The following is a 6000-nucleotide window of genomic DNA, read 5'->3' as shown; positions in this document are numbered from 1 at the left end:
CAGGAAACAGATATTTGTACACCCATAGCAGCATTACACCCAATAACCAAAACACAGATGCGATCCAATGTCCATTGACAGGTGCATGGATAAATAAAAATGGAGTCTGTCTATATAACCGAATATTATTCGGTCTTAAAAAGAAGGAAATTCTTATACGTGCTACTATATGGTAAACCTTGAAGACACTATTCTAAGTGAAATAAGCCAGTTACAAAACGACAAATACTGTAAGATTCCACTTATATAGGTATCTGAAGCAGTTAAATTCATAGAAACAGGCCAAGCACCGTGGCTCACGCCTGTAATGCCAGCACTTTGGGAGACCGAGGCGGGTGGATCACCTGACGTCAGGAGTTTGAGACTAGCCTGACTAACATGGTGAAACCCTGTCTCTACTAAAAAATACAAAAATTAGTCAGGCGTGGTGGGGGCACCTATATTCCCAGCTACTCGGGAGGCTGAGACAGGAGAATTGCTTGAACCCAGGAGGCAGAGGTTGCAGTGAGCCAAGATCGTGCCACTGCACTCCAGCCTAGGCAACAGAGTAAGACTCTGTCTCAAAAAAAAAAAAAAATTCATAGAAACAGAAGGTAAAATAATGGTTGCCAGGGGCTGTGGGTAGAGGAAAATGGGGAGTTATTGTTTAATAGTTCTAGAGTGTCAGTTTTGCAAGATGAGAAAGGTCTGGAGATTGGTCACACAACAATGGGGATACACTTAATAACTTGGTTAAGATGGTACATTTTATATTACATGAATTTTACCACACTTAAATTATTGAAAACATAAAAAAATCCAAATATTTGAAAACAACAAGACATGATCAATAAAATATCAGGGATATTGAAAAAAAAAAAACCTCTGTTTTCTAGAAATAAGAATTTAGTCAGTGAATATGTTAGCCAGGAGATTAGAGCCATCTGATGAGATAATTAGTGAACTGGAAAGTAGATATAAGGAAACCATATAGAAGGTGGCCAGGGAAAATAAAGAAATTTTAAATATGAAAGAAGTTAAGAGCTGTAGAAGATAGAATGAGAATTCTAACATATATGCATGTAATACATTTCAATTTTTTTGGTTGCAATTGAGAGAAACCAGTTAAAATGGGCTCCAGACAAAACGATGAAGGGAGATAGCTTTTATTGACCCCAGTTACAGCCAGATCCAGGTGTTGAAAGCTCCTCCGCCAGATTCTGCTGCTTTCCTGTTCGCTGCTTTGCTTTCATCTCTCTTGGCCTCATCCTCAATCAGGATCTCCCCAGCCAGTGGCAAGTTTGCTACTTGCAGTCACAGGTTTCCCTCCTTTCCAGCTTCTCAACCCAACTAGGAAAAGTAACATTTTTTGTTGTTGTTTGTTTTTTGTTTTTTTTTTTAAACAGAGTCTCGCTCTGTCGCCCAAGCTGGAGTGCAACAGCTCGATCTCGGCTCACTGCAACCTCCCGCTCCCAGGTTCAAGCGATTCTCCTGCCTCAGCCTCCCAAGTAGCTGGGATTACAGGCTCTCGCCACCATGCCCAGCTAATATTTTTTGTATTTTTAGTAGAGATGGAGTTTCACCATGTTGGCCAGGCTGGTCTCAAACTTCTAAGACTTCAGGTGATCCACACGCCTCTGCCTCCCAAAATGCTGGGATTACAGGTGTGAGCCACCACGCCTGGCCTAAAAGTAGCTTTTTCTCAATAATTTCAGCAAAAGTCGCAGTTGGGGCTAGCATAGCCTTACTTAGATCCTGTGGCCATCCGTGAACAAATCACTTAGACCAAGAGGACATGCTGCTCTCCTGGACCAGACCTGGGTCCTTTTCCCTTTCCTGGAGTCAGCAGGGTGGGCTCAGCCCTGCCTGAACCACATGAAAAGAGAGTTGAGGAAGGAGCCATCTCAGAAGAAGGCCAGTGAAGACTTGGCAGGCGAAAATGGTACACGGGGCTGGGAACATGGTAGCTATGGTAAGAAAAGCAAGGGACGTGCATGTGTTCCGATAGCGAAATACGCGTATCAGCTGAATTCACATCCACATTTGTGTTTTCCCTGTTCTCTCACTTACGTCTAGCGCAGTAGCAAATATTTCTGCCTGCTTCTTTCTACTCAACATTCAGCAAATGAGGCTATTCTTAGCTCACTCTTATTTGGGGCTTTCGAAACATGAGACACAATTTTGTGTATTTTGCATAGATTTTCTTACTTTACCCTGACCACAATCCTGTAAGGCCGTATGTTTTTATTTTTATGTTTTATTTTACTTTTAGGTTTTAGAGACAGGGGTCTGTCTCTGTTGCCCATGTGGAGTGCAGTGGTGTGATCACAGCTCATTGCAGCCTTGAATTCCTGGGCACAAGTGATCCTCCAGCTACAGGTGTGTGCTAACATACCTGGCTAATTTAAAAAAAATTCGTAGAGACAGGGTCTTGCCCAGCCTGGCCTTAAACTCCTGGTCTCAAACTTCTGGCCTCAAGCAATCCTCCCATCTCAGCCTCCCAAAGTGCGGGGATTACAGGCAGGAGTCACCTGACATGAGTCACCCAGCAGGTCATACATTTCAATCATAATTTTCACTTCACTGATGAAGAAACTGAGGTGCAGAGATTAAATAACTTGTTCACAGGCACACAGAAGTTAATTATGGAGCTGTAATTGGAATTGAGGCAATATGATTCTAGATTCCATCCCTTGACTGCCGTAGTCTGTGCTGTGTCTCTGGAATTCAATTCATTTTGAAGATAACTCTCATCCAGCAATGCATGACAAAGCGGAAATGTCCCCTCAGAAGTAGTTCCCTTTGGCCGGGCATGGTGGCTCTCGCCTGTAAGCCCAGCACTTTGGGAGGCTGAGGCAGGCAGATCACGAGGTCAGGAGATTGAGAGCAGCCTGGCCAATTTGGTGAAACCCCATCTCTACTAAAAATACAAAAATTAGCTGGGCCTGGTGGTGTGTGCCTGTAATCCCAGCTACTCGGGAGGCTGAGGCAGGAGAATCACTTAAACCAGGGAGTTGGAGGTTGCAGTGAGCAGAGATCGTGCCACTGCACTCCAGCCTGGGCAACAGAGTGAGACTCCATCTGAAAAAAAAAAAAAAAAAAATAGAAGTAGTTCCCTTAGATGGTACCAATTTGCACATTAGAATCAATTTGTTCGGTGTGTACGAAGCCCGTGACTTTAATGGTGGTTCCCTCTGGGTGGTCCTAGAAGACCATCCTGGTTGCAAAAGAAAGAAGCCCCATTTACTTCACCTCATACCCCATGACCACCCCACACCCATAAGGGTTTTCAGTCAGCAGACATGGCCACTCCATGGAGCAGCTGGGGCACCGCTGGTCTCAGAGGATTGAGGATGACAGAAACAACTCCGACTGGTTTCAGCAAAGAGGGGGGATTTCTTGGCTTAGGTAACCAAATCTGAGGGAGGGAAGGGGAGATGGAATGCAGCCAGCAGCTGTCTCTCTACCACTTGAGTCTGATGTTGCCAGTGAGCTGTCATGCAAGGCTTCCCCATGAGGTCAGAATGGTGCTATTCTCAGGTTATCCATCTGCAAGGAGAAGACCTGCCTCCCTTGTCCTTAGAAGGCTCTTCACCGGCCTGGCTTGGGTCACATGCCCACTCCCATGGCCCAGGCACGCAGCATACTACAATAGGTGACTTTGTGGGGATACGGGTGAGGAGAAGCAGTCCCTAAAATAAGGGCCAGGGTGAGTTTTCCCGAAGCAGCAGGGAGGAGTGCCGCACAGATGAACCCATTCATACCCACCTTGCGCCACATCCTGTGTTGTGGGGTCTTAGGAACTCCTTCCTGGAAGAAATAGCCTGTGTGACGGGGCCTTGAAACTAAACAGGAGCTTGCTGAAAAGAGGAATGAGAGGGGCTGGGTGCGGTGGCTCACACCTGTAATCCCAGCACTTTGGGAGGCTGAGGCGGGCAGATCACGAGGTCAGGAGTTCAAGACCAGCCTGACCAACATAGTGAAACTCCATCTCTACTAAAAGTACAAAAGAATTAACTGGGCATGGTGGCGCATGCCTGTAATCCCAGCTACTTGGGAGGCTGAGTCAGAAGGATTGCTCGTACCGGCACCCAGGAGGCAGAGGTTGCAGTGAGCAGAGATCGCGCCACTGTATTCTGGCCTGGGCTACAGAGCGAGACTCTGTCTCAGGAAAAAAAAAAAAAAAAAAAAAAAAAAAAAAAAAACGAGGAATGAGAGAGGAACGAGCATTTGGCAGACATGCAGAAGTCTATGGATGAGTAGTTTATTCTGACTGGCGCATGGAGGCAGTGGTGGTGGAGGTGGGTAAGGTGAAGCATGGCTACAGAGGAGGCCACAGAGAACTCCACGAGGCCTGAACCTGACCTCGAAGGTGCAGGTGTGCCTTGGATGGGTACAGTGGATATAAAGTTTTGCTCACCCAGTGTTCACTCTTTTATGAACAAAATCCCCTTCTCCTTTTGGAGAGCACCCTCTCCCACCCTCTCAGTCCATGGAGCCTATGAGGCCTCTCTCTCCAGCTCCCGTGACCTCTACCTGGTCAATAGAAGTCACTGTAATTGGCTCAGGGATGGACATGTGACCCAATCTGGGCCAATGAGGGGCAGCCCTAGGAGTTTTGCTAGAAGGGTTGCAGACTATTCCTGCTAGGAAAATAAGACCAATAGATCTCTAATAATTTTTTTTTTTTTTGAGACTGAGTCTCACTCTGTCGCCCAGTCTGGAGTACAGTGGTGCAATCTTGGCTCACTGCAACCTCCTCCTCTTGGGTTCAAATTATGCTTGTGCCTCAGCCTCCCGAGTAGCTGGGATTACAGTAATGCACCACCATGCCTGGCTAATTTTTTTTGTATTTTTGATAGAGACGAGGTTTTGCCATGTTGGCCAGGCTGGTCTCAAACTCCTAGCCTCAAGTGATCTGCCCTCTTCGGCCTCTCAAAGTGCTGGGATTACAGATGTGAGCCACTGTGCCTGACCTCTGATAAAAATGTTTGGGGGGTTGAGTCCAGGTACGCATGAAGCCAACTACCCCTGGACTTTTCAACTACATGATTCAGTGAACAACTTTGATTTTCGTTTGTTTGATTTTGCTTTAGCAGTCAGCGTTTCTGTCACTTGTCATGGAAGAGATGTCTCTAAACAGGAGACTGATGGAGTTAGACTTGTGTTTTGGAAGGATGTCCTTCTTGGGATTGGAGAATGGTATGGAAACAGCAAGCAAGAGTGGAGACAGCCAAGCAGTGAAGAATCAAGGGCGGGGTGGACTAGAGCCGTGTCATCTGGGGGATGTATCGGTGTGAGAGATGAGAAATGGATGCACAAAAATGGAAAACGAGAGATGTGGGGACTCGTTTATGGGCAGACGCTGATCTCCACAAGACATGGTGACTATTTGGATATAGAGAATACAGAAGAGGGATGAGTCAGGGATGACTTGTCAAGGGCCCAGGAGAGGGGTTTAATCTGTCATGCCTATTTCAGATGTAAGTGACAGAAGAATAAACTCAAATTGGCTTAAACAAAATAAATAAGAATGTAATAGGCTCAACATCTGTCAAGTTCAAGGAGCTTCAAGTACAGTTGGATCCAGAACTTCTAATGATTTTATCAAGATGTGAACTTTATGTCTGTGTTTCCTTTTTTTTTGTTTTTGTTTTTTTTTTTCTTGAGACGGAGTTTCGCTCTTGTTGCCCAGGCTGGAGTGCAATGGTGCCATCTCGGCTCATTGCAACTTCTGCCTCCCGAGTTCAAGGGATTCTCCTGCCTCAGCCTCCTGAGTACCTAGGATTACAGGCGCCCACCACCATGCCCAGCTGATTTTTTGTATTTTTAGTAGAGACGAGGTTTCACCATATTGTCCAGGCTGGTCTCGAGCTCCTGACCTCAGGTGATCCACCTGCCTCAGCCTCCCAAAGTGCTGGGATTACAGGCGTGAGCCACCGCGACTGGCCATGTCTGTGTTTCTGAGGCATGCTTTCCCCTGAGGTGGTTTCATCTTGCCACAGGATCTCCCCTCAAAAA

Source organism: Symphalangus syndactylus, chromosome 13 (assembly GCF_028878055.3).
Source record: "Symphalangus syndactylus isolate Jambi chromosome 13, NHGRI_mSymSyn1-v2.1_pri, whole genome shotgun sequence".
In the NCBI taxonomy this organism is placed as follows: domain Eukaryota; kingdom Metazoa; phylum Chordata; class Mammalia; order Primates; family Hylobatidae; genus Symphalangus; species Symphalangus syndactylus.
This window is presented reverse-complemented; position numbering follows the sequence as displayed.